Raw genomic sequence first — 19,732 nt, forward strand, 5'->3', positions numbered from 1 at the left:
ATAGGCACAAATCATAGCGCAGTATGAGCATCTTTCGAAAGGCACAACGGGAAGACACGTACTACAGAGTTTAGAAATTAGATATCACGCTCAGCACGGTGTCAAACTCGACGCACCAATCAACGAAAGAGGTAGGCTGGTCATCTTTCCTTTGCCGAAGAACATGCATTCCGAATACCACAAGGGTAGACGGGAAAAGATAACAGAGGACATACAGAGGAAATATGGCAAATGTAGAGAGGCAGTGTTCGTGGACGTGCCAAGGTATGCGCGCAAGCGCAGCTTCGCGGCCGCTGTAATAGATCACCAGAACGTTTGCAAAACTAGCGTCACGATACGTCCGGAGCACGCGGAGACAGCAGAGGAAGGGTCTATCGCACTTGCAGTGGCACCACCACGGCCGAAGAGGTTATCAGCGATTCTCACAGCAGTCCACAACTTCGCCATTGGCCGCGTTTCTCCCGAGACGTTACGAATTTTACTTAGAGGCAAAACTGAAAACAGAGATGTTTAACTATTATGGGCACCCGCCCACACTTGCTTGCTCAGCGGCGATGAGGCGGTGCACGGGCCGGCTCGAGGGCTTGCGGACCGTGCCGCCACCATCACCACCGCCGTCTCGGCCGCGACGTCGGGTAAGGAATGGGAGTGGGAGGATCGCCTCACCAGTTTTAAAGATATTACCCAGCATTACAGATTGGTCAGGTGCAATTTTCCGCCCCCACACCAAAAACTGAACAAAAGGCAGGCGGTCACGTGGCGACAGCTGCAGACCAGGACGTTTCCACACCCGGTGATCATGAATCTCTGTTACCCAGAGCTTCATGCGTCACGTTGCAAGTTTTTCGAGGCCAGGGAAACCCTGGAACACATTCTATGGGAGTGTGGCGGAGGTGGGGCTTCAGACGAGAACGCAGACTCGAACCGAACGCTCTGGGTGAGTGCTCTGCTGCGCCGTGGCATCGAAGACCAACTGTGGGCCATCCAGCGGGCTGAGGCCACCGCCGGAGCTTAACGGCTCGTGGCCGATACCTAGGCCACGGGGATATCTGCCCAGATCCCTGAATAACTTGCCGGACTTTCTTTTTTTTTTTTATGAAGTTGCGTCTCTCTCTCTTTTGGTGTCTTATCAATCGTGTTCTTCTGGCTGTCACATCATATTCTTTGGTTCCGCACTTCACAAAGGTTTGTTTAATCCAATTTCTAATATTAACGTAGATGCATGCACGTTAAGTGGTGTTATAGCTGTCAAACATCAATATACATTGCGCAAGCTTTTGTATATCAATGCACAGTAAATATTAAACCTCTTCTGTAAGAACACGTTTTACTTTCGTGTTCCATCGATCCTTATGACAGAGGGATGAAGCATGTTTTTTTTTTTGCTTTTTGCTTTTATGCTTCTCAGTGATAGGACATGGAAAGAAAAAAATTAGAACCTGGAGATCATATTCAGCTTATTTGAATGAGTCTCGCTAAAAGCATATGTGGTCGAGTACCTAAACTGCGCGCTTTACGCAAATTAGGAAGACCCTGATATTTTACTACGTGACGTGCTGCACTGGGGGCCTTGCCGAATCTCATTGAATAACTCACGCTCGAAAGTGGACGGGCAACAAAAATCAATAAAAACAAAATGCTGACCCACAGCTCAAAATTATTAAGAAAGGAAAGCTGTGAATAAAGCACGTATCTTTCGCTATTCTGTATATTCGAATTTTTTACATATTTTTCTAACTTTTTTCTTCTCGAACCTGCACCAGAAGGAAGTATATCCGCCCGTGTCTTGAATTAATATCGCCTAAACGTCTCCAGCATGAAAATTCAATAGATTTCCCTTCCTTTCTGGGCCTGATTTGCCGTTTAAGCAGTTTTGGAGTTTCCTGTACACTCCAGGGACTTATCTGAATGTAGTGCTTACTTTGGCTTCGTATGTGCGCAAAATTTAATAAGGCCTCCGGCACTTAATTTTTTTATTTATATTTCTCCAAAATATCAGCGCGTGTTCATGCTTCAGGGACATGCCGAAACACAAAGCACCCAGCAGAAGCCCACCGAGAGACGTGTGACGCCAGTCTTTTTCGTGTCTGTACGAGACAGCCAATGGTGGTCTTTATATGTATCGAGCCAATCAAGCCGCAAAGAACCTCTTCTGAAATATGCAAATATAGCGGGGTTCCATTTGAATAACTCGGCAAGACGCTTTGCATTATATAAAGATGAGGAATAATGTAGATAGATAGATGAGTAGAGAGATAATAACGATACACACGCGGCATAACCGTTGTGTGATCATGACCTTTCCCAGTACACTTTCAAAGTTTCTTTATGACCAATAACAACGAAAAAAACTTTGTCTGTACATTCGGGTAACGAAAAGTTTAATTACGGAGAAGTGGCGACCTACGGCCACACTGAAGAAGCGGCCGCAATGTTGCCTCGTGTTATAAATTTCGATTCCTGCCATCTCGTTAGCTTTTTCTGTGTTCTATTGCGGATACAATCACGCAGGCAACCATGACAGGTAGCAGTCATCGCCGTCATGTTGCGCAGAGTTTACACCACGATAGCATCGACCCCTTCATTGTATGTTGTACGCGTTAGTAAGACCACGCGAGCGCTGGGTAGGAGCGCAGATGAAGCACAGATGAAATAGACCAGTCATCACCGTCACACGTCGCCTCACATGCAAGGCATGGAGTGCGAGGTCTGGTGTCGTGACATGGACTCATCTTTTGTCGGACGAAAGAGGGCGAACGGGCGTTGGTGGGCAGGGGCTGCGTCTCTCGCACAGCAACCGCAAACGTTGATCATTTGGGCACCGTCGCGAGCGTTGGCATACCTTCTGCCTCGACAGACACCAGTAAACGGCTCGTGTACGTGCTATAGTCTGGCCGCTTACTGCAATTTCGGACGGTAAGCTGGGGCGGCATAGAAACAATTTCACTTGTTGAATTGACTGCATCCGCTTAAACCAACGTTCGTAGAGTTGTGCATAGTCGGATGCAGAAAAATCATGTTCTGACTGCGCTTCGTGAAATATTCCAATTCATCACTAACCCATTGATTGTTTTGCCTTCGCTGCTAAACTGTGTTTTTTTCCTTTTTATACAGCATTTGAGAGAAAAAATACGTTAGCCACGTTCATTCGTCCTTCTTTTTTACATATTATTTTTTTCCGCGACGCCGTTGATACGCTATCGTGGTTTTTCATCATTCCCACCATCACTACATATACGTGGCTTAGAATGAAGTTTTTAGAAACCATCACGAATGGCTATCAATATGACAGTACAGCGAGAGGCTTGATGAAGAATGACTTCACTTTTTCAAAGAATGTCGTTCTTCACGGCGTATACCTCTTGCTGTAGGGTAATTTACGAACCGCTCTTTTTCACAATATTATTACGTGGGAAACAAATAAATATGTCTCTTGGTGAACCACACGAAGTTTAATAATTAAATGAACAACAATATCATTATGTTCCGTTTGCATGAAATGACTTACAATTCAAAAGTCGCACTTTAAACGGTGCTGCACATAATCGGTGATTGTTGTTGATGTTGCGATTTTCAGAGAACACTGTAGACGGAAGTGAAACTGCATTGTTTCGTTGCAGAAACAAGATCCCTCGGTAAGGAGCGTTATGACGAAGGGTTCTTCTGTTTAACGTAGAGCCGAGGCCGCGAGCTACACTGGTGAAGTACTGCGTATTCTTAAGAGCAGACGCACTGTGTTTGCAAGAAAAGAAAGAAGCAGGCGCCCAGCTGATATTACACCCGTTTTCTTCATGCGCCTCTTTTTTTTACCCCGTTACTTTCATTAAGGCTTCCTCAGCCAAAATATTATTGACCGATACATTACATCTGTTTCGTGCGTTGGCCTCTTTCGAGCTCCTAAGCAGGTGCCAAAAGGGTATGTCGTCCTTCTAGTGAACAGTAAGCTGCAAATTAAGCGAAACCTAATGTAGCGATTATATTTGTCATTAAAATATTCACATTTCGACTGTTGCTCACAAAAAACTAAAAATCATACAATGTCAACATCTTCAAAAAGTGTTGATTTTACTCCGGGCCAGAAATTAAGCCGGGAACAAATGCAAGAATACTGCCATCATCTCCGGGCGCATACGCTAGTCACAACCTGGCACAGTGGTCTCATTGCGGTGAGTGAATGAAGCTAGTATACGCCAGCCTGGTGATACACACTAAGAGTGAAGCGACACATTGCATTCATATGCGCGCATACTCAAACTACTCTGGGAAATGCACCGTGGGAAGGCCGCTCAGTTTTATAGACCCTGTCAATGTCTCTAAACACAGCCCCTTGAAGACATTCGGTTTTGTCAACCGATGTGCCTTATAGCATAGGTGGACAACGAGAGCTTTAGTAAATAGCCCGCTGATTTTCTACAGCTTTTTTTTATTTAGCAAACTATATTCAAATAAATCTTCTTTTGGGGCACGTGAAATTGATAAAACATTGCCTTGTACATTACGCACTCTCTTTTTATGTGAAAAACGGAACAGCAACTTTCCTTACCCTTGAAAAGAACTTGAAAGCGTGGTTCAGTCTCGATGTTAGCGACGTTAGGAGCTGGTAAGTGAGGTTACCGGAAGGTTCTTGGGGTACCGTACAACGCTTGTGACCTTCAAACCGTCTATAGGCACCGTTCAGTCGAGTTTTCCCGTCTGAATGGAGCGCCAGAATACATAGCCTAGTGGATAAGCAAAGAAACCTTGAGACGGCATCGGTGAAAATAGAAAGCGACGCGTGCGTTTCGCGCCCTGCATCTGTCGGTAGATTGTGCCCGGGATACATTGGGGACGTGAGCACGCGTCTTTCTTCTGCGTGCCCCTAACGGCGAATGTCAGAAACTTTCAGCCGGGGCACTGTGAGCAACGCAGCTTCCTCTGGTCAGTGTGCAGCGCCAATACACGGGTTAGTCAAAGAAAAAAAAAAGTGGCCCCATATCTGCATGTAATTGATTGATATGTGGGGTTTAACGTCCCAAAACCACCATATGATTATGAGAGACGCCGTAGTGGAGGGCTCCGGAAATTTCCACCACCTGGGGTTCTTTAACGTGCACCCAAATCTGAGCACATGGACCTACAAAATTTCCGCCTCCATCGGAAATGCAGCCGTCGCATCCGGGATTCGATCTCGCGACCTGCGGGTCAGCAGCGAGTACCTTAGCCACTAGACCACTGCGGCGGGGCCCGTATCTGCATTTAATCTTCAATTGTCGTCGAAAGACGATAGTCTTACATGTGGAGAGAGTGAACAAAACATATATTTGATGTTCTGCGCAAGAAAATCGGTGAATGGTATTCCGGAGACGCTGCGTTAGAGTGCCTCGAGCGTGGAGCGGAGGCGAACAAGCTATGCAAGTCACGTCACACGTGAGACATGAGCGCCATCTGGCAGTTTTTTTTTTTTTGGAAAACGAAGCGCGTGGCCCTGAGACGGGCGTGCGCGCCCGTCTCAGTGGTGATAAGGTGTAGAACGCAAGACGACGGGTAGGTGCCCCCACCATGTTGTCTTAGCAAATCATTGGAAACACCCACTTCTTCGTGCAAGCGTTGCATGGTCAGCGCAGCGTGATAAATGCTACGGTGGTTAGAATTACTTATGTATGCCTTTTCTAGTAAAAGACGCACATGCAGAATATATACGTGTTGTTATGGTGCCTCACATATTCGCACTATTTGCTTTTTAATTGACAATCGCACAAGTATGAACGCTTAATCTTGAGCAACATTGGTGGGCACTGCGGATGGGGTCGGCCGTTCGGGGTATCGGTTGGTGCTGTTTAAAGTACCCGATTCGCGTTAAGAGTGGACAAACAGACAAATGTACAGACAAACAGACCAAAGTTTTTGCGTCGAAGGTCCCCCAAAAAGACTATCATCTTTGAAAAACGGTGTCCCCTCTCTTTTCTCCTGTATATGCGACTGTCGGATGTGTAGTATTATCTTGTGAGAGACACAGTGACTCTTTTTTGTCAAGTAGCACGTGCCACGACTCTCCTTAAAGGAGTGAATGTGACCCTCTCAACAAAATCGTACATATGATTGTCATTAATCTAGCAACGAATATTTAAAGGATAGCATTTCTTCATCTGTATGTGCATGTGACCTATAAATTTGTCTACTCTCGTAAAGCTCGTTTCCATTGTGGGCGTCATTATAACATAGTTTTCGGTCCAAGAGCGCAAATGACGAACCACTACTGCATGAGTCAAAAAGCACGCGAACGAAACAGTGGCGTTCCTTCAAGGGCTGAAGAGACAGGTAGTTATTCAATCAAGGAACTGATTGAGATGAAATTCATCAAAGCTGTTACAGTGATATAAAGAATAGAAAGTAATGACTGACGAAAGTTTGACAGGAAGAGCAAATCCAGTTGAGAGTCATGCTAGAAGTAGCCGACTGAAATACCTCGTATCCAATGACGAGGCGAAGGGCTACACAAAAAGTGCTAAAATATTACGAATATGAAGTTTAAGTGCCATGCAGATAAAATGATACAATGGCACAAATAAAATATATACACAAAGCTTACATGAAACTCCAGGAAATTAAATGCCGGTGCGAGAATAAAGTACAGAAATGTCACCCTGCACACGTCACGCAGAGGCAAGGATAAAATGATACACAGATTGGAAGACGAAAACACAGATAAAGATAAACGACACAGCTACATAACGGTAACAGCAGCATATTGTAGGCGGCGCAGTTAAAACCTGCCACGGAGTCCCCTAAGTCGTAAAAAACTAGAGTGAACAAAGCCTTTGAGTTTCTACCGCAATATTATCGTGTAACGTTTTTAATGTGAGAGCTTTATTTGGCTCATTAGACGACTAAGCTCTTATAGGAAAGCTGTGGCAGAAGAGCCGTACATAAATGCATGTCATCCTCAAAACGGTATTACCCGGTTGTCTGAAAAGTGAAGTTTGACAACAGGACGTCCGACAATCGATAGTAAGGCGAGGGATTGAGTAGACGGCGTCCGAATCTTGGACGACGCGAAAGATAGGACAAGCGGCTGCGGATCGGGCCCGGTGAGGTGCAGCGAAGCAATATTAGAGAGTTATAGTATACCGGGGTTACCGGAATACCGGATGCACCGTGATAGCGGAATCGAAGTGCGCATGCGCAGATACGTACGTCACCCATACCACTTCCCGTACGCGCGGTATTTTTCAGATTTCACGTTACCGTGGTAGCGGACGTGTACGTAGTGTACGTAAACATGGCGGCGCTCTCGGACGCCCGTCTCGAAGTGATTTTGGCGCAGTTGTTGAATGATTCACCTTGTTCGCAGCAAACGACTGTTTAAAGTGGCTTCGCTTGCCTTCAGTTAGCTTCGATGATCGAGTATTACAGATAAGTTGGCGCAGTTTTTGAGATAGCTTCCCATTTCGAACGCGTCTACGCCTAACTACAAGATCGATGTAAACAAATAGGCAACATAGATGTTTTCGCGTTTGGTGCGTGGTTCATATTTATTTACTTTTATTATTACTAAACTGAACTTCTAACAAGGCTTCGCGCGGTGGCATGGGCAAACATTCTCGCTTTCTTTTCATTTTCACTGTTCTTTACCTTATTACCCATCTAATAGGTGGGGCCTCCATCTCAGCTGGGGCACGTGAACACGTAAACGCTATCCCGCTAAACTGTAAGATGCTGCCCACAACGAACGTTTGCTGCATGGTAACGCCATTTAACCTACGCTATCACGCTAATGCTAAACTATAACTGTCTATTGTGGCCGATGTGAAAAATTTACGTAGTCAACCCCCTCACGCCTTCCTACCCGGAAACAAGTGACAACATGCAAGATCAAAAGAACTGAATAATCAATGCGGCGTGATACACGTGACTCTGACGAACACCATCTACGTGCTCAGGATAATTTCATCGAACCACTCATTTCAGCCCCGCGACTTCCGGACACACTAAGTGACAATTGATGGTCGTGCATTTACTCATCACAAGAATAGCTATGAAGCTCTTGTTTTCGGCGTGATAACATGGGTAGACACAGATTGTGTGTGCGAATGCATCGTCAAAGTGAATGTGCGTCGCACGGGCCGCTGTCGATCATAGTACATACAAGAGTTGTGAACGACTCAGTCAATGCGACACCGAACTAGAAGCTGTGGAACAGGCTTCGAGGTATCCCAGGTGAAGTGCGCATGTATACTCTGGAAAGCTGTAAATAGAAACAGCGCTAACCATATTAACAAATGAAGGGAGCTTTCAATACAAGGTCGCTTAAAATTCTGTGGAAATAGCTTTGACTAAATGCTCAGGAGGGAAAAAGGAAGGAACAGGGGAGACAGGAAATGCAGAAGGGCCGGTATGCTACCCGACACTGGGGACAAGGATAAGAGATTTTCACAGATGAAGAAATTGGCACGTGTAATAGTAGTATAGGTTCAGAGGAAGAAAGAAATACGTGGAAATACGTGCTGAACTTACAAGCGCACCTACATCTGCGTGGAAAGCTGAGTGAGTGAGTGAGTGAGTGAGTGTGTAAGCGAGTGAGTGAGTGAGTGTGTAAGTGAGTGAGTGAGTGTGTAAGTGAGTGAGTGAGTGTGTAAGTTAGTGAGCGAGTGAGTGAGTGAGTGAGTGGGCCAGCCAGCCCGCCAGCCAGGCAGGCTTCGCGGTTGTTGTCTTTGCATTGACGCATATCTGCGTGAGTTGCCGCGAGTGCGTAAAGCATAGTTTCGTGGAACGTACACGCGCGCCGCATTTTCTGAAGACGGCTCACTTAGAAAGAGATAAGCATCGAGTTCTTTCAAGGGTTATTCCACAAGCGAAGGCACAATCACCAGCGCCTTTATTCCCCCGACGCAAGTACACGATATACAAGCGGGCAAGGAGAGGTTCGATAGCGGACGGTTAAGAAGGGGGGGGGGGGGGGGAGAGTAGATGGAGCATAAAGGGCAAGAGAAAATATTTCAATCACGCGAAGTTTAGGCCTTTTAATTCTTTTCAAGAGCAGTGCAAGGAGGAAAAAAAAAAGGCCATTGAAATCCTTGGCGACACCTGCTCCTGCCTTTCTCTCTCGGGCTCCCACGAAACCGGTGGTGGCAGCTTGCGCTGGAATCTCGGGTTTTTGTAATAAGGCAGAGAACGGAGAAGCCCGTGTGAAGGAAGCAGTGAAAGGCGATGCGGTCTTTTTCTCACAACCGAGTTCTCCGAACGAGCCGCATACTGCGTTGACGACGTAGCCTCTCCGCACAGCGGGCCAGCATTGTTAAAGAACAGCGCAGCACGCAGCTGAGGATGGCGCAGCCGGGAAATAGAGCAAATTTTAGCTCATTCGTTGGAGGTCGAGGCAAAAGCAATGGTTGCATAACTTCCTATTGAAGGGACAGAAAAAGAGAAAAGAGGTACCCGGAGACAATAGTTTCCACCGCGGGTTGTGTAACTTTTCGAACCATACGCTGTCCTTGCTCTTACTTGCATTTCAGTCGCGCCCTTCTGTACTGTCCGGGCTCCACGAGCGCTACTTACAGTGGAGTTGTGGCCGTGGAAGGTAATACGTGTGGGAAGTGAGTACCATATAGAGTTCTACATTTTTGCACCTCCCATCATATGACGAAAGCGTGCTGTGTTACGAAGAGCAATCCAATACATGAGCCGTTATGAGCGGAGCACGTCGACCATAAATCACAGGCTCCTTGGTTCATTTGGAAAAGATAGCCACAAGGACAAGTAAGGAGAGACAGAGAGAGAGGACCAGAGTTTGATAAGAGTGATTGGTAAAATATGTATTATATATTGTAGACAGTAACTAAAAGTCTGTGTAAATTATTGTGATACAGACACACATTACGCATCGACATAAGCAGAGACGAAAGAAGTGTCTGACATGACAGAATGGAGTTCAGGTGCTCGTAAGTGTCTTTATAGTATTTTAATATATGAAAGTCAGTTTCGGCAATACAACAATACAATATACTTTTGGGCAAAATATGTGCTAAAGCAATAGCCGTCTCAGTATCTTGTTCTCCAGTGTATGGATTTCACCATGGTTACTTTACAGCTGAACCATGCTTTAAAAGCTTCGCTATACCGAGGACTGGCGCATGGTTAAATAGTGCGCACAGCTAACCAGCCAGCGAGGGAAGCCACACCAAAGCCTCTGGCTGGGAGCACGGATGCTAGGAGCGAGTTTTCTTCAGGCAGCCGAACGAGATTCCGCAAACGATAAACAGTATTACTGACGCGTCCCAAGGCTCTTTTGTCTATCACACGAAATTCTTTTTTTCCGCGAGAATCTGCAAGAGAGTGCGTTATGTTGCACAGCGGCGGAAGTGCCGAACCTTTGAAAGAACGCGGCTTTCAGAACTCTTTCTTCCCTACGATCGCGCGATGCGTTCAACGAAGCCTGGATTGAATTATCGGCGCTGCTTCCTCCGCTCTGTCAATTAGGGACGCCTGGCGTCTTGTTTTGCATGTAATCGCTGCATTGACGCTGCCGCACGAGACGTTGACAACTCATTGTTTTCCCTGGGCGCGCCAATTTCGACGCGCAATTAATAACGACAACTTGTTACACCGGAAGCCGCTTACAAAAGGCGATGCGCAGGAAAAAAAATAATAAAGGTTGTTGTGGTTTTCCAACGCAATTTGCAATTCAACGACCAAGTTCTTTCGCCATTTAATTCTTTCACTGCCTTAAGATCGGTCGATGCTTTTCTAGCATCGGCTCACATGCTCAAGGATGTACAGAAAGCCAGTCGCCCAAATGCCTTCCAGTGGAAAAATACTCAATTTCTTTGTCCCCATGCAAAATAATTCTCGGAATACCGCCCACAAACTCTACCATAAGCAAACGTGTGCCGCGGCAAGATAATTACAAAGCGGATGTGTTTATACAGGCATGAAGTATTCCGTTCTAACCACTCACACATGAACGTTTCATTTAGAGCCGACAAGCTGTTCATTTCTTCGGGTGTGTGTGTAGGTTTGTGTGCTTCATAGAGCCGCATTGTCGGCACCCAACACTTCGGCGGTCATTGTTCAGTGATTCGCGCTGCCGCGTACCGCCAAGCGACGTCTGTGCTGCAGATCTGAAATCGTTAAAACTTTACAACGCGCTGCAGTCGATTCTGTGAAGACGAAGATGAACGAGACTGAAGCCCCGAGCTAACGACGTCCTAAAATGGGAGTCATCTCAAAGTTTACCATGGGCCTGTTTATGTCAAGAGAATGATGAGAGAGTGTAAGCAGTGCGTCGTGAACTGGAGGAACGAACCGATTCTGTCAATTACTAACACATGAGAGATGCTGTTAGTGGGAAAAAAAGACGAATGCATGCACGTCCTTCCTCCGCAACGTTTGATCCATTCAGCGCATGCATGTAGACGAGAGAGTGCCGCTTGAAGTAATTCTACCAATGAAGCACTAGCGGAATCTATCGCTATGCGGGCGCCTAATGCATGCCGCTTAATCATAAGACGCGTGAATTCCTTGTGTTTTGGCGATGAAACTTTTGCAACAGCTGTGACGAAACAAGTTTAACGCATTAGAAGGCATTTATTTGTGTCGAAATGACTTAATATTTGAAGCCACCGTTCGATGCGGTTGCCTTTAAACGTGTTCGCGAATGTTTTGCTTACAGCAGCCAATCAGGGTTGGTCGGTTACTAACTTCACAGTCACTCAGACTCGACAGACTAATGACACATGGTTTCGGGAATGGTGGTGCAGAAAATTTATTTATTCCCGGGACGTTTTCTATAGAGGAGCTCCGAGTAGTCGAGGAAGTTCTTGGCTTGCGATTGGGGGGGGGGGGGCACGAAGGGTCTAAAGATTTGCGATTGCTTCGTATGAACTTCCTGCGTAACTTCCGTGAAAGGAGAAGAAAAAGCTTTACTTGCGAAAAAATTTTTGTTGCTGCTAAAATTGGGCACCACCACGTGGTCGGGCCACTAATCCGAGGCACTGCTGGCTCTGGCCAACCTTTCAGCCCTCCTGACTAGCGTCAGTTGATCCTCAAGGGCCGAGCTGGACAGCATAACCTCCCAGTTCTCTCTGCTGTTATCCCCTTCCTGCTATTCGGTGTGTGCCGTGCATTTCCGCGTGATGTGGTAGAGCATCAGCGTGCTTCCCCGCCCATGGCATATGTGTTTGTATGCTGTTTAGTAGTACGAATGAAATTTGTAGATGTTTATATATGTGTTAGTTTGGGGTCGGTGTAACATCGCAGAATCCACGACGGAAAGGTTCTTGTGTGGTGCCGGGTAAAGACTCCACAAATATCTGTGAAATTGCAGCATTATTTTGTAACTGGTATCGATGAGTGTTGGATCCTCTATGGTGTTGCCATCGGCAGCTCGGTAATTAGTGCAACCTTGAGCCACCTTAAAACTGTACAGACAGTACACAATGGTTTTAGCACTGGTCCGATGAGATCTTTGTTAAAGGGCCTCAGCAGCACTTCTAACACGAAAGTGCTTAATGCCGGGGTCCAGCACGACTCCATAACGTATTTCCGTCACGGAAATGACGATATAAATATTTGTTAACAGATTGTAAAGAAAAAGAATAGGAAATTCGGCAGATCCCACGTTCCTGGGAATCGATGTTATGTGAAGCAAGCGGAAGGCAGGGGACCATGCTGCAAATTTTTTATTGAGTGACACGTCATGAAATGACGCTAAATATGTGTACAAATGTGGCATGCACAGATATATATTGAAGAGTTGCACATGTTCATATAACCAGATGTTTACACTTCCGCAATGATGCCAACTACAACATGTGTATTAGCAATACCAGAAGCTGATGTGAAGCACTGATGCTCACGAGGATGCTGGCCCTGGACACTGCTACATAAATCAACTTTAGCGTGTGGCAACTAACCTCAATTGATGTTAACTCGACGTGACGGCGTTATCAGAGGAGTACATATGTAATGTTTATAAAATTGGGTAAGCAGCACTGCAACCACTTTTTGACGTTTTACGAAGATTAGCGCCTATTTGAAAAGTAGTTCCAAGACCTGGCGTAGCTCTGCGGTAAAACTCTTCATTGCCACGCAGAATGCTTCGGTTCGATTCCCGCTCCGGCACTGACATTTATTCTTTGCATTCGTCAGGTCAACGCTACCGATGTCAGGCATTAACGCTCGCGCGTTAAAATTGCCCATGTGTGTTCTCGTCGTTCCTGGGTAGATACTAAGTGTCAATAACCTGTGGCACATACCCGCATACCAGTGGCATATACCCACCCGTGGATATGTGCAACTGTCTATCGGAAAGTGTTTGACGACGTACGCCACCAGATTGCGACATCATTCGTATCTTGACCAGCGCGTCATATTTGTCACACCATCTTACCCTCCGATGCTAATTTTGGTTTACGCCAAGTTAAGGGCGTGACCACAAGAACACCCAAGCGTAAGTGGATAGATAGATAGATAGATAGATAGATAGATAGATAGATAGATACGTTGAAAGTCACCGAAGTTTGCTAAGAAATGCTTCGCATTCAAAATACGAGAAGTAAAAGTTCTACAGTGCTGCGTCGAAACAGTGACCTCGCGCTCATCAGCGCGTCACGCTAACCACTAACCCACCGAGCGACCCTTCTGCACCATGCTTACGGCAAGCCATTTATGTACACCATGTACCACTGGCGGTCCTCGGAGCTCGGCACTTCAGGGAGTTTTCGTCATCAGTAGCGAGATGGCACAACGACAGCGCGTTGCGGGCGCGCGCGCTAAATAGGTCGTTGTGCCACGCCAGCCACGCACCGATAAGCTGGCGTGCCTCCACATGACGTCGTCAAAGTGCGTGTAGATGCTACCAAGTGAGGTAGCTCACTCGCGCGCGCGCTCATCTCGGTTTTCGGGCACTCTGCAACTGTTGTGCTTCCACCGCGAGTTTGCTTTAAAGTTACAGAAGTTAAAGAGAGCATGAACGTGACTTTACTCGCGGCCACGGCTGCGTTTACGAAAGGAGCACAACGCTCACACGCGAAAAAGTAAGAATTGAGACCGTTGTTCGCGCTCATCCAGTTGCACACTTGTGCATTCGTTCTTACGTCTTTCTTTCTGTTTGAGGAGCGTGCTTTAAGTGTCGAGCTGTGACAGTTATTTCTCCGTGCTCGTCGTCCTGGGTATGCTTCTTTCGTGCGTGCTTTCTGCTTGAAATGTGCGCTGCAAGTTTCGAGCTGCTTGACGTCCATCGCCATTGCGGCAAAACAGTGCACGATGAATGCTGCCAGAATGCTGCACAATGACAGCATTCTGGCGAATCGACTTGCTTTCACGAATACGCTGCCAAGGTAACGTTCCTTCACCGAAACGTTGCCTTTATAGATATCTGTGTCGCACAACCATTATACATAATTTCAACTTCCTGTTCTTCACAGTACCGACTCGCCAACTCACCAAATCAGTCATTTTGATATTCGGAATACCATCCCCTTTCGTGAAATAGCATGGAAGACTTACGCTGAACTGCGCGGGGGCACACACAGAATGCTGAGACGAAAGGCACAAAGTTTAGCTTGTTTGATGTGCGTTAAATTGTTCGCACGTGAGCGTGTGTGTCACAACGACATTACTTCTCGGCTTTTCTTGATCGCTGACTGCTCCTGATTTAATATGGCCTCATGTTTGCCTTATGATGCGTATTCAGACATCGAATTGAGTGCGGTTGTAAAAAATTACGAAAAAAGAGCAAAGTTCCCAGGAGCAACTGCAAACAGCAGCTTCTTTGTATCACCGTGGAGGTCTAGTGGCTGCTAACCCGCAGGTCACGGTGTCGAATCCCGGTAGGGGCGGCTGCATTTTCGCCGCGTGCTGAGATTTGTGTGCACGTTAAAGAACCCCAGAAGGTCAAAATTTCCTGAGCTCTTCACTACGGCGTCTCTCATAATGATATAGTGGTTTTGTGACGTTAAACCCCACATATCAATCTTCAAACAACAGCGTCAACTGTCTATTGCTCGCTTTTCGAGAAGGTACCCAAGACATTTAACGAAAAATAATCCATGCTGTGAACTTTTGTCACGATTCTCTTCAGCCCTAGGTAGACGCAAAATGGCCAGAAGTGCTTTCTAGTGCAAAGCAGAACCTTTCATGCTGTAGAATACGCAAAAGTACACTGTAATTTAATTTAAAGTTTGGTATCAGGTACCAAGCTAACATTGCAACTTGTCGACTACGCTGGCATTTTTCTTAACTCTTACAGAACGTGACAAGAGTGAAAGAAGAGCAGTTATATATATGAGAATCAAGTGACCAGTAAATAAAAAGCTGCTGTTTATTTGTGGGCATGGCACGAAACGAAGTGACGTTCGAAGCAGGCAGAGGATGTAACAAACAAAACAAGTTTGAGGATCGCACAAAAGCACGCCTGTTACCAGAAATGTCCCTCTTAGCGGTGCTTTTGCGCCTGTCACCTTAGTTGTCAGTATGAGGAACAGCGTTTTTAATAAGCACGCCGGAGCTGAGGGCGTCACAGTGTTGCTCATAATGAAGGCAATCACCGAGGACGCCTGTAATAGTTGTCGCGGCCGTCGTTAATGGCCCCGACAAGTTGAGTGCAAGCCGTTCTACCTTGTTCAGTGGAAGCAACGTCCGGTATAATGTTTTATCTTATTTTTTTTCTTTCCTTAGAACAAAAATACTTACACATATGATTCTCAAGCATGCATGAAGAAAAACAAAGGTCTTGCTGCGCCTGTGGCTCTATGGCTGCAGCACTTAAGGAGGTCGAGACTGCATGCCATCCGCAGAACATGTGATGCGACGTCTCTCGTATATTGAAAAGAGCTACAATAATTTTATACTATTTGATATCACTCACGCAACACTCCTGTAGCCAAAGCATTAGGCAGACAGACAGACAGACAGACAGACAGACAGACAGACAGACAGACAGACAGACAGATAGATAGATAGATAGATAGATAGATAGATAGATAGATAGATAGATAGATAGATAGATAGATAGATAGATAGATAGATAGATAGATAGATAGATAGATAGATAGATAGATAGATAGATAGATAGATAGATAGATAGATAGATAGATAGATAGATAGACAGACAGACAGACAGACAGACAGACAGACAGACAGACAGACAGACAGACAGACAGATAGACAGACAGACAGACAGACAGACAGACAGACAGACAGACAGACAGACAGACAGACAGACAGACAGACAGACAGACAGACAGACAGACAGATAGATAGATAGATAGATAGATAGATAGATAGATAGATAGATAGATAGATAGATAGATAGATAGATAGATAGATAGATAGATAGATAGATAGATAGATAGATAGATAGATAGATAGATAGATAGATAGATAGATAGATAGATAGAAATACAGACAGATAAATAGATAGATGGACGGATCGATGGATGGATGGATGGATGGATGGATGGATGGACAGACAGACAGACAGACAGACAGACAGACAGACAGACAGACAGACAGACAGACAGACAGACAGACAGACAGACAGACAGACAGACAGACAGACAGACAGACAGATAGATAGATAGATAGATAGATAGATAGATAGATAGATAGATAGATAGATAGATAGATAGATAGATAGATAGATAGATAGATAGATAGATAGATAGATAGATAGATAGATAGATAGATAGATAGATAGATTTGTTAGGCAAAGGGAGGACTGAAGGTCACTGATGGGGAGACTGGAGGAACGGGAGGGATGCTAAGCACACACTAAATCACACGCGCGAAGCCACTGCTAAATCTGAAATGGGCTAATGTGACAAGCTGATGGCGGTTCTCGATCATGTCCTTTTGTATCGCTTCCAAATCGGGATACAGAAGTATTGCGTTGTTCTTTCAATAATGACGTAGGGGAGAACCGTGTACAACGAGGGGCTCAATGTTTTCCATGCATGCAAAAGATACATATGCAGGGGATAGATGTGTCCAATACCCCCTTCCTGTCCACAAGGATCTGCCATAATAGATTATGTGAGGGGTAGTGGCTGCGTTTGCAAGGAATTTGTTAATGAATATTTCCTGGAGTCGGCTGAGGACGAGATTCTGAAAGACACCAAGAGGGGCGGCATCTTTCAGTCTTTCCCTGTAGGTGTACTTGAGGAAGCGCCCAAAGCGTTCCATTTTAAAATGAGAGCTTGGTAAGTAAAGTACGTAGGGGTGCAACGGAGAACGTGGAATGCACGCAGGAAAGGTCGGAGATGGAGTGGTAGAACTCCAGTATTTCAGGTGGCAAGGCTCTGTGTCACCTTGTAACCTCCCCCTTGGATCCCCACGTGACCCACTGTTCAGCCGACTCTAGCGTCAATGCCATTGTTCTACTTGTGCAAAAGAATTTTACGGATGCGTAAAGTTGTGAAATTTTCTGTATTTAGATTTTCTGTGTCATTTAATGCCTCAAATGAGGCTGCGTAAATCACTGACAGTGCTATGTTATGCTGCAGGGCAGCCCAGATGACCAAAAGTTCTGCTTGTATAGACGTCGCGTAGTCTATTCTGCATGCGTAGCGCTTCACCTCACCGCTCGAGGGTATTGACCATGCTAAGGCCAAGCTCTGCCCATCGAGAGCGGCCTGGGTAAAGATGTTATTGGTTGTATGCAAATTGTGCCGTTGATAGAGACACTGCAGATCGGACTGCAGAGGCTCCGATAGCGGATGTTGGGGGGTTTTAGAGTGGCACAGGAGAGGAATGACTAGGGTAGTGTATCAAGGGCACGTCGGGGGTCGCGAAGCAGAGTATCTTGCCCCTGTATGCTTAATTGCGATCGATTGTGTAGGGATGTCTGAGCATTTCTGAGATTATCATCAATGGGGCGCATAGGCGTGACATCCTCGAGTTTTGGTATATTAGATAATAAGTGAATGGATGCTTTTAAGTAACAGAAGTGGGAAAATGAGTCGGAAGCACGATGTGCTGCTTAGCGAGAGATATACAGAAAGCTCTTATTGTACAGAAGAGTGTTTGGCCACAGTATATTGTCCTGCATGTTACTCTTTAGGGAATGGAGTGAAAGAAAAAATATGATACAAGATAAGAGCAAAGGCTATGACATGTCAAGTATAGGTAGGTGTTCTGGACAGTGATGCAGGTAATGTAAACAAGGCACCAGTTGGGACAGAAGGCCAGGTTTCGAGAAAATTGAAAAAAAAAAGTGCTGCTGTTATGATTATATTGGCAAGATAGCAAAGTTGATTAAAACTGTCAAGACAAGTAATATTGGTAGATTGACGCTTAAACAAAAAGGGTTTAAGGAGATTCAATGGACGAACCGCAGTTATACAGCAAATGTGTTGATTCAAGATATAAATAAGCAAAATTCAAGTTTTTTTTTTTTTGATAGGCAAGGTTATCATCGAATGAATATTCCTTTCGGAAGGTTAGAAATGAGTAGATTAGGAAAAGAATGAAGCCTGTCTGGTCACTATATCGCTGCCCTAGTGGTGCGTCACCGTGTTTGTATAGGTGGCTGCAATCTACGATACGATGGTTTTCACCTACTAGTAACCGATAGCTGAAGCCTATTTCATAAGGAAGGTAGCTGATATCAATGTCAGCTGTCCCTATATCTCGCTTTATAAAAACGAACGTTAAGTCAAGTTTATGTCATAAAAAAAGTACAGCCAGTTCGTTCCAGACATTTATGGAAGTTACCTGGTAACCTTTTTAAGTCGTGTTTTTACGATTATACTCACCTTGTATAGTTTATTGCAAGCGTGTGACATAAACGTCAAATAAAAATCGGCCTCCGAGCTGTAACTCATGTAATGTTCACATTCATAAGTCCGTGTCACTTTTACAAACAATAATAACACCATGAATTCCAGGAAATGCGGCATTTGCGAAATATATTGAATGATTGACGAACTTACACAACCTAGATTTTACATGCGCGTCGTTTATGGCATTATACATTTAGCGCGGCACTGCACTGTTCTACAAGCTACATTCAGAACTGAACTACCCTTCGAAACCTTTTTCCGGAAGTACATTAACGGGGGGCTTTTCTTCAAAGTTTTGAGCCTGAAAAACACCGGCGTGCTGAACAATACATCGTTCAGCGTGAGAAAAGCAGGGAGATTGAACAGCGACGCAAGTGGAATCCAAAGTAATGAGAATATGCAAATTAAGTATAAAGCACCCCGAAACGGCACGAGTACAAATTCAGATAAATTCAGTTTTTATTACAACCCGTGTACGTGCACGCTTCCGCCATGAATCCTTCAATGTCAGTCAATCACTTGTGATGTTTTTATTTAGAGAGATGCCTTATATGTATGATACAAAAACGACATTGCACAAATGTCTGCGGGGGAGGGGGAGGCCATGAATGTGAGCAGCGGGGCCCAATTGAAGCACGAAATGCGCTTTCCCCTCACGAGAGCAGCGTTTTCAAAAGGAACAAGAAAATCGGCATGCTTGTAAGATACATTTGAAAATTTAAATATCACGTGATTCTGCGAGTGGTGCGTGCCACTCGCAGAATGCAATTTCTACGTCGTTGCAACATTCCCGTGACTTAACAGGTGAAGTGGCTTTCGCGTGCGTCACAGTGGATGGTAAAATATCCACACCGGGTTGCTTTCATCATCAAATCGTCTTAGCCGAGTGTGAGTGGCAGTGGGTGTCTTTTTTTTTTTAATCAAGACAAGAAGAGGCAAATGAAACTGTTTCTTTCCCACTGTACTATAAACCT

The sequence above is a fragment of the Rhipicephalus microplus genome, chromosome 4 (assembly GCF_043290135.1).
Source record: "Rhipicephalus microplus isolate Deutch F79 chromosome 4, USDA_Rmic, whole genome shotgun sequence".
NCBI classification, from domain to species: Eukaryota; Metazoa; Arthropoda; class Arachnida; order Ixodida; family Ixodidae; genus Rhipicephalus; species Rhipicephalus microplus.